The 11,189-nt window shown below is 28.1% G+C and overlaps 1 pseudogene; it reads left to right on the forward strand.

Annotated features, from left to right (window-relative positions):
- The first annotated feature begins 4,746 nt into the window (after window positions 1-4,746).
- On the forward strand, window positions 4,747-10,036 carry LOC132936900 (uncharacterized; annotated as a pseudogene).
- Window positions 10,037-11,189: the final 1,153 nt, after the last annotated feature.

An 11,189-nucleotide genomic window follows, 5' to 3' on the forward strand; every position in this document is an offset into this window, starting at 1 on the left:
TTGAGACTAACTAAAAAGTATTTTGCCGCCAAATAAAAAATAATCTCGATACGTATCGGTTATTGCAAATATCTATCAAATTTCCCAGTAAGTAAACTGATTTTGCGACAACCCGAGATTAATACCGAGTTATACTAATGTAAAGCAATTTTGTAATCTAAATAATTACTAAATGTTCTTAATCTGTTGATTAAATGTTTTTTAATATTATTTCATCTTAAATTTCCATATTTGCTCATAACAATAGGTGTATTAAATATTATAAATAAATAAAATGTTTGCTGGAAAATGTTATGGTACTTATTGATTATTGTATATATCTATAATCTATTATTTTCCAGTAAACTAAACTCATTTCTGTTATTGTGACTATGACCTAACCTACTATACAGATTAACTATATGTTATATATTATCTTAAAACAGTTTTTTATCTACAAGACAAAATAATATAAGTAGACATTTTAATTAAATGTATTAAAATGTGCTTTTTTCCTTTTTGTCCCTTTTCTAACCTTTCTTCAGGGGCAGACTGGCCTTGTAAGTGGTACGATATATTGTATAGGGCATCAGTACATAAACATGATGGGATTATATATTTATATGAGACAGAGGTTTCATCAAACTTAAATAGTTCCAGTTTCTATAACGAATAAATCATAGACTCTTTAATTTGCCATTATATTATTTGGGGGACAACAAATATTTTGGCGGCTAAGCTAGCTAAGCTCCCCATTCATGCCTATGGTCAGGATACTGTTATATATCTGGGATAATGTGCCGGATTCTACCTAGTCTGGCCGTGTCTTTCTTTATCCAGCAAAAGACAAGTGATGCTTAACATACTTAGGGTTTAAGTCCTTGTTTAAGTAATAAATTAATAGAATATAAACATTATTTACTTACATTTATTACAGGTGCAAACTTCGAACTAGGTACTTGCGTTCATATGTCTGAAATCTTCAAAACTATGGTACAGGTGATATTGTTACTCATCAGTAATAACTATAACATAAATGTTCAGTTTGTAAACAGATAGGTTAGTTTTATAACCAAGATATTATGATCAAAATAGGCACGTATAATATATAAACATACCTAATATTGATATATTCTGTAATAAAACTACCATGACAAAATAAAATAATTTGTTTCGTTATGACTATAGCGCGGACTAATACAGTCAGTGGTCTGGACTCTGGAATGTGGATCCGTAATGGAGTATAGGAATGACGCTACTCGCCACTGTCCGACAGTCTAAGCCATGCGTGGGAGGGAAAGAGAGTGATTCGCAAAATATGTCTCTTTCTCATTTGACAAATCGTTCGTGCAGTGCGTGTAATGGAAACTTCAACTAGTAGTTGCTATCAGCGCGCACGGTGGTATAATTAAGGACTAGATAAAATTGTGGTATATTATTATTTTCACGGTACGTGAATATTGTACTATTACGTCCGTCAAATATTAATCAAATTTTTGTTTGTTTTGTATAATGTATTTATTTAATTTAAATCTAAAACAAATAATAATAAACAAAAAATGTATAATTTACTGTGGCAAATTGATACATTCAAGTTTTGGTAAGAGTGTAAGACCAATGTTGCCAATAATAATCTAAGACCGTGGTTGCTACTAATCTTTAAGGTCCCCACACACTGCAGCGGTGGCGGTGAATATTGCTGCCGGACACATTTCACCGCTCACCGCGGAGGTAAAGCCAATACAATAGAATTTAACGCCACTGCTGCAATGTATGGGGACCTTTACACAGGACTGGTCAAGGACACTCGTTACTGTATACAGTGTTGGGAATCATCTGGATAAAATTATTTCTTTAATTATCTTATCTGGATAAAAATAATTAAATCATCTAATTATCTCATCTAGATAAATGTTATGGTTTTCTGTGGTAATTTATCTAGATAAATAATATAATAATAAGAATAAATACTGAAGTAGCCAATAATTTACGAGAACCGAGGAGTGATTCCAAATTCCAATATTATTATAGTTAAAAAAAGAAAAGTTTACTGAAATATTGTCAGTTTTATTTTGTTATTTTATTTTTATTCAAGTTGTATCAAAAATTTAAATTGTAAATTATTTTAGTTGAGAAATGACATTCAGGAATTTATTAATTAATAAATATTATCTAATTAGTAATTACTAATAAATTACATTAGGGGGACGGAGTGGCCGTTCGGTCTAAAAGGTCTTAAGATCTTAAGGGTTGCGACGCAGCCGGCGCCGGTTCGATTCCTTGGTCATGGGTGGCATTTTTCTTCGGGCAAGTCACGGTGTCCGGAGAACAAGTGCCGCCATCCCCCACCCGGGCATGTCAGATACATTTCAGATACATGATAGTATGTATCTACAGTTATTTGTTTTTACTGTATGACAATATCACTCTCGCATCATCACCAGCCATCGTCATACAAAACTATTTATAAATTATGAGCTATGAGGAAATATTCATAACAACGGGTTTTCAAAACCGACAAGCGAATAACAATAATTATTAATTATATATTTTTATCTTGGTAACTGCTCATATTTTATCTTTTTCTGGAACTGTTATAGTTTATGGATAGTATACAAATATACAATATAAATATAGGTACAATTATAAGTACACAAATACATTTACAACATCAACGGAACTTAATGAATCAACTATTTTTATTTATTTCATAAATATATTATAAATTAGTTAGATAAAATTAGAAAAATTAGAATCGAAAAAATCCGAAAAATCTCCTTTCAACAAATATCGGTTCCGGTTTCGGTGTAGGTTCCTAAGGGTTTCTGTAAGGTTTTGGTTCTAATATTTTCAAAAAGTTCAGGTTAAAATACTGGTATTTTTAATTTCGGTTCCAAGCCCTGCAGTAGCCTAAATATTTGCAAGATATATGCATGTGAGTATGTGACCAATTTTATAGTCATTAGTCATTATTTAATTATGCCACTTTTTGCATATTGAACAGAGTTTATCTAGATATTTACATAATCACATAATTTGAAAATGGGTGTGGTACAAACGGCCGACAGACATTTGGCTGACACGCAATAGGCCGACATACTAAATGGCCGACAAATTTATAGGCCGACATGCATTAGGCCGACATATAAAATGGCCAATTAAGTAATTTTATGTTGAGATAGGTAAGTTATGCACACACACACATATATATATAGGTGATACTTATTCTTAAAAATAAAATATAGTGTATTATTAATAATTATAAGTACTTACATTTTATATTCCTAATATATTTTAAAAATTGAAAAAATTTGATATTTATACATAAAAATAAAAATAAAAAATACTAATAAATTATTATTGATAATTATGTTATATAGTTAAATGTTAATAAATAAAAATTAATAGTGCAAATTGTATGCAATACCTCTTATTGTCTCGAAGGTTGTTCTGTTTTCCTTATCATTAAGAATAGTTTGAATTTGGTTTTGACGTCTTACGTACTTTGAACTTTGTTTTGGCCTTGCTTATCCGGATAAAATAATTTGAATTTGTCCTGGAATCAAAATTTATGTATAAATAAATTATATTTTATTGTATATGCTGGAAATACTTTACATGCAGCATTAATTGCAGCTTTTTCGAAATCTGTTATAATACATTTTGGCGAAACATCGAAACCGAAATCATCACAAATTATAGATTATAGTTATATTTACAGGCTATAGGTATTAGGTATCGTTAAATTTCGATAAGTTATCGATAACATTATGACAACAACGACGTGGTTAACGAATCAAAAGACAACACTACGTTATCGAATTGAAAATTTATAGTTTATACTTAATTTATTTTAGTGACGGCTTTTCGTGGAGTCGGCCTTTTGACCTCGTCAGCTAAAATACTTTCGGCTATCTGACTGTCGGCCTATATAGCCGTCGGCCGTTTGGATTCGGCCGGATGTCCGTATCCCTTAAAAAATATCATTATTTGAATAAAAAAATTACTTGAATAACTTGAAAATATTATTATTCGAATTATATTTTTTATAATTATACTAGTAGGTAGGTACACAATATGTATTATATAATTATTATAGCTCTTCTAGTATATATGTCAACGTGTATGTAGTATATACTTCAGTAGTCAGTAGTAATTATTTATCAATATTAAAGATTTAATTATTAGTGGCGTACCCATGGTGGGGGCGGAGGATAGGGGTTTACCCCCCCCCCCCCAATTGGATCAAAAAAATTATATTACCTATAGTTTTTTATATTACACATCGTATTCACTTGTCATTCAATATTATTCATAAATCATAATTCATAATAGGTAGTTATTATTTATTAAATCGCTATCGTTGCCTATTGCCTAATGCCTAATAGGTAATAATATCATAGATTTACATAGTGACATAGACATGCCTATATGCTATAACCTATTAATATTTAGTTAATATGGTACAAGTTCGTTGGCCCATACCGGTATAAATTTTGCCTTAAAATGAATACCGGTATTAAGTAAATAAATTTGTTTGCGATACCGGTTTAAAATATTTGTCATACCGCCATACCGGTATAACTTTTCTGTTGTAACAACAGTTGTACCGGTATAAATGTATAATCCCCTCTTAATTTCTCCTTTTGTATATCACAACTTATCACAACTCTTATCATGTAATATTATGATAACATTTATAGCTCATTAATTACTAATTAATGCATTCAGCATTACTTGTATTTACTATTTGTAATTACTAAATTAATTTTTTTAGCCAATGTATATTTTATAGTGTTAACTGCCAATACGGCAACACCTGTAGTTTATTATTAAAATAGGAATAATTTATTTAGTGTCTTTATGGAAGGTAAGTAGAATTTAATATAACTAATATACCTAATCCTGGGTTAAAGAATAGTAGTGTCAATAACTACTGTTACGAGTGTTAGTTATAACGAGAGCTATAATAAGCTACATTAAATTAGTACCTAGGTATGTAGATACATCATTAATTGGTGTACAGAGGCATAAATAGTAATTATATAAATTATAAATTATAATTATAATGTAGTAAGCCTCCGTACAGGGAATAATAAGATTAACTCAAATAGCAGTTGTAATAAAATGTAATCTTGATTTTATATAGTCGTTTTATATTATATTATATTAGCTATCTACTATTGATATTATTATTAATGCTCAAAATATCTATATCATATGCATAGAGAAATAGTTAACATTTTTTGAGATAACTAGAGATAGAGTTTGTATAGAGGCAAAATAAAAGAGGACTTAAGTGTCTATCCTGTGGTACAGCAGAAGTTACATCGACCAAGTTAGATAAGATATTGTTTAGTTTAACAAATGGTTTCCAGTCAGTGAGGTAGACATTGTCGAATACTTTAGAAAAATCAGTTAGAAATGAAGTCATCTTTATGCCCTGCAAGGATATATTTTGTAGGCAACAAAATACTGTGGTTACAATATTAGGGCTTCATTTTTGCCTATTTTTTTCAACTTCACATGTCATAGCAGTGCCTAAATGCTGTTTCTATATTTTGTATTTTTCCATTCATAACACTTATGAAATTATCAGATTTAAAAACATAATTGTTACGGTAGTCATTATATTTTTGATGAGCCTTACAATTTTCTTTTGCTTTTTTGTAAAGAGATAATGGTACTGTAACTAATTTTCTTAGTTTTACACGACTACGACCTCCCTCATTTCTACCAAATAAAACGCATATTCTACAAGAAGCTCTTCCAAGTTTGGCTATAAGACAAACAGGGATACTTATATATTCAGTAAAGTTTAAAGGAACGATTCAGGAAACTCATGGTACCAAAATGTTTAATATGAATTGGCACACTTATATTAATATTTTTTTTGAGTCTAGTATTATAGTTATGACTACAATTTAGGAAATACATTTTGTGTTTAAAAGCTAATAGTAAAATACATTTGTTAAGCAATTTATCAAAATTGAGCACATTAAATTCTTTATACAAAAAGTCAGTATTTGTAAGTCTAGGCAAATTAAAAATATATTTAATGATCATATTCATAATAACTCTAACTTTATTCAAATGGATACTGTAAGTCCCTCCTCATATTTCTATCACATATGTAATAACAGACTGATTGCACAAAAGATATGTATATAACTCTCAGCTGTTGTTTATTAAATTATTAAATACAAAGAAGAATTTACGGCTTAGTTGTACAATATAATTAATATGTGTCAACCATTTTAGTTGGAAGTCAATAAATAGTCCAAGATATTTCTTTTATTTAGTTAAGTCAACTCTTTCTATAATTGGGAAACTACAATTATTATAGTTGTTATTCTGACAAAGTGTGTTACGTATACATAATTTCTTATTAATATAGGAATTTGTATTTAGAACATTTAAGAGTATATTAAGTATATTTTGTTAGATTTAATTTAAGAAGATTATTATTGAACCATGAATTTATTGTTTCAAAAACCTGATTTGCTTTAGTATATAATTTATTAATGTTTTTTTGTTAATGAGAATTACAGTATCATCTGCAAAATATACATTAATATTAAGCAATCCATTAATACCTATATATAATAAAATAAAAAATGGGCCTAAGTACAGTACCTTGTGGAACGCCATGATTTATTGTTAGTGGATTGCTATATTTTTGATTAATTTTGACTAACTGTATCCTGTATTAGAAAGGTATGATCTTATAAGGTAATTTTCAATACCTCTAATTCCTGCATAATATAGTTTTTTAAGCAATAATTTATGGTTTAAACTATCAAATGCTTTTCTAACATCTAGAAATATACCCATAGTTTTATTACTCTGATCGAGATTTTCACATATATATTTGTTGACAAAGAAATGCGCATCGTTTACTGATGTGCCTTCTAAAAAGCTAAATTAGTAACTAGAAAAAAATGAGTTAATGTTTAAAAAGTGTATAATTCTGGATTTAATGCATTTTTCAAAAATTTTTGATAATGATAATAATAGCGAAATAGGTTTATAGTTACAGCAGTTTAATTTGTGTTGCCTATATGAAGTTTATGTTTCTACTGTGGACATTCCTTCTCCAAGAATCATTTATTGTGATGAATAACCTTAGTAAATTTGTTAGTTTAACTTTTAATATAGAAATTGATGTAAGCGATGTTGAAGATGATAGTATGATAAATAGTACCTAGTTTTGATAATCAGACAAACAATTATGAAGATACAATTCATGAAGATGGAGAAGAGAATATTGTATTGTTTACTGAACAAAAGAAATCTTCAAAACAATCTGGTGGGACATGGTAAAACTATTTTTCGGGGGGTTGCATATACACAACATTGGGTTTTAACTTCACTTTTGCCTATGCATTAGGTACACTATACTATGTATATAAATGTTTTACAAGTTTTTTGGTATAGGTACATGGACTGAAGAAGTCATCAAGCTGCTAATAGCTGAACGTACCAAGCTCAGCAAAGAATTTATGTATGCCAAAAAAAAGGGACAAAAGAAAAAGTTGTGGGAAAAAATAGCAAAAATTTTGCATAAACTAGGCTACAACAACTTTACAGCTACTAATTGTGATGATAAGTGGAGAGGATTGCTGAACCAGTATCGAAAGGTGCATGATGTAAGTAAAAGAACTGGTGGTAGTGTCATTAAATAGAAATTGTATAAACAAATATAGCTGTTAATTGAGCCAATTGGGAAAAAACAATCTATGTCGCCTCCTAGAAGTAAAAACAAAAAATGATTTAATCATTTATGTTCAGGAATAGTTTAGTTTAATATTTTATTTAATCCTTACTTAATTTCTAGACATATTAAAAGAGTCATCTACTTGTGCAGAAACTTTATCACAGTATGTAGAATCAACACCAACTAGAAAACTTAACGCTTCAACATCTGAGCTATTTTACCACAATATGCAAAACTACCATCAACTACACCAAAATCCTCCTTTAATTTAATAATATTTAACTAAATTAAATATATTTGTATAAGATCAAGATGAAAGCGAAGAAGAGGAAGTGATGCGACCAATTAATATTTCAGACGTGCTTGAAAATGGAGTAGGTAATTTGTTTAATTTGACATTACCTCAACATCAAAGGTTAAATTTGATTGCTGCTACTGACATTGAAGATGCTGAAAAAGATAAAGCCTACAAAATATTGAGCAGACACGTGTTTGGGAAATGTCAAGCTTTATTTAACAAGCAGAATCAATCATCGCACTGTGATGATCAAATAAAAAATGTTGTAGGCAGATATTTAATTACTCCTAATGCTACAAGGTACATAATGTAAATTTATATCCTTGTGCATATTTATGTATTATTTAACTATTTTAAATAAGAAAAACTCATATTAGGTAACTATTTTAATTCTAAATTACATTCTAGGTGGAATTCATTTTATGACGCTATTAAATGCATTGTCAGTAATTTGAACAAAATAGATGAAGTATTTTCTGTAATGTTATTGCTACCATTTTCTATACCGCGTGAAACTTTATTTTTAATTGAGTATTGCAAGGTATTTATATAATATATTTTGTTTCACATAATATGTATTGTAATACAATTTAATATATCTAGTATTAAAGTACTTAAAGTTATACTATGTATTAAAATGTTTAGGTTATGCAACCAATCGCAAAGAGTTTAGACATATTACAAGGGGACAAACATGTGTGTCTTGGGTATTTACTTCCTACATTAACTGCCATTAATAAATCATTAAAAAGCATGTCAAGTTTAAATTACTGTACGCCATAAGTAAATGCTTTGAATAAAGGAATAGAAAAAAGGTATTTGATTTTAATTATAATTACTTAAACTATTTTAAACAATTATTCTATTGTATTTGGTATTAATAGGTTTCAAAGGGTAGCGTGTCATGTGTTCGAATGCTGTATGTTCGAACGTTTAGTGTACGAAAGATTGTCTGTACGAAAGATTATCTGTTCGAAAGATTATATGTTCGAAAGGTAGTATGTGCGAAATTGTCGATAAATTAAACTAAACAAAAATAACACTAATATCGCGTTTTCATTATATTTAGTATAAAACAACAAATAAGTATACATATAAGTTTACAAATTGATGAGACAGTTCCAAAAAATTCAGAATGAAACTGAAAATTCTATAGAGCAAATCATTCAAGTCCGAACAATTAAAAAAAGAAAAACATGCAACAAAGAACGGGAACAAAGAATTAAAAATTTAGTTCTAAGACTAAAAAATTTAGACATAAGTATTATTGAGTTTCTAAGAGGAATATCGTATAATTTAAGTTTTTAGTTTTTTTTTATTTATCATTTACATTTATTAACGACTAATTTATTTTACAACTTTTTGATACCTATTTTTAAATTAAATTTTTTACGCAGGAAATTGAATCAACGAATAATAAATATTTTGGTAAAATTTGTGTTTCATTTATCGATAATTTCGAACATATAATCTTTTGAACAGACAATTTTTTGTACACTTAACGTTCGAACATACAGCATTCGAACACATGACCCCTTACCGTTTCAAAGATACATGAGTTCTAGCACATGTCAGATATCATCTGTTTTAATTCCTAAATTTAAGTTGAACTGGGCCAGCTCAGAAGAAAAAACAAATATTTAAGAAAAGTTGGTTGAAACTTTAAAAACTTGTACTGAGGATGTAGAGAGTACATATATTTTTTCACAACCTTTGGTTCAAAATAATTTGTCAGAATGTGACAGAGGATGATGATTTTTTGCTTTTTGAAGATGACTTGCAAGAATTCCAGAGTAATTATGATTTACAAAAAATAGTTTCTGATTATTTATTGAACCATAACATAAAATTTCCAGAAGAATTTCCAATAACATTGAAAGCCGCCTATTGAGTACAATACTGCAGTACCATCATCAGCTCATGTTGAACGTTTGTTTAGTGCAGGAGGACAGGTTTTTAGCAGAAGAAGGGGTTCTATGTCTGATACCAATTTCGAAATAGCGTTATTGTTAAAGTTTAACAAATATTTTATTCAAGAATGATAATATATAAATTATAAATATTATAATAATTTATTTCATTATTTGTATACAATATCTTATGAGCAAAAACTAATAAAAATAATCATATAAAATAAAATATTTTTTTTGTATGTAAGCTCAGTTTGAGTGTCTGGTTATCGGTGATAACCGGTAAAAATCTATTCCAGAGTGATTTGAGAGTAATTCGCTTGTGTGCTAGTAGCTAACAGGTAACAGTGAACAGTATTTAATATTTACAACTAACTATTATTTTAAATTTTCTTAAACAAATCATAAAGTATAATAATAGCCAATATATAATGAGTTAGGTACCAAGTTGTTAGTTGTTTATTTAGCCATATTTCATGAATGTTAATGTATGGATACATATTATGAGCTTAGTTAATGTCCATGTTATTTTATTTTTGATACTGCTGTTATCATAAGATGCTGTCTACGAAAATTATGGTAAAATAAAATAATAGCTTATCTTTAATTAAATATTTCATTCTTACTAATAAATAACAATAATTAAAATTAATTTTATAAATGTTTGTATTTAGACAAGTAGTTATTTTATTAACTGTTAATTGAACAATATTTAATACTATACAAAATACATTTATAATTAATTTAATAATTAATACTTAGTTGGTAATAACAAAGTAAAATTAAAAAGTTTTAGCATCACTTTGGAAAACTTTTAGGTAAAAAAATAAAATGGGTATATACAAATAATTTAATTATTTTGTTGGATTTCATAATTTATAAGTAGGTACCTACAGCAAAATACATTTTTTTAAGATACAAAGACCTACATTATAATATTATGTTATTTGTAAATCTTTAACATGAGGTGTAAATAGTATAATTATAAGTTATATGTGAAAAAAAAAGTAACTTATTTTTAACTAAGTTAAGTTACTTTTTTTTTCAACTAACTTGTAACTTTAACAAGTTAAATAAAAAAGGAAAGTAAGTTTTAACTTTAATCTTAACTTAAATTTTTCCAAATTAACTTAACTTAACGAGTTGAAAAAAATAGTTAACTTGCCTAGCTTTGCTATTATGTAAAGTAAACCTCGTGTCTTGTGCTTTATTACAAGAAACATCAAAATATGTGTGATTAGGTAGGTATCTACATTTTATGAAAACTATTTTATAAATACAGTTA

Source organism: Metopolophium dirhodum, chromosome 1 (assembly GCF_019925205.1).
Source record: "Metopolophium dirhodum isolate CAU chromosome 1, ASM1992520v1, whole genome shotgun sequence".
Lineage (NCBI taxonomy): Eukaryota > Metazoa > Arthropoda > Insecta > Hemiptera > Aphididae > Metopolophium > Metopolophium dirhodum.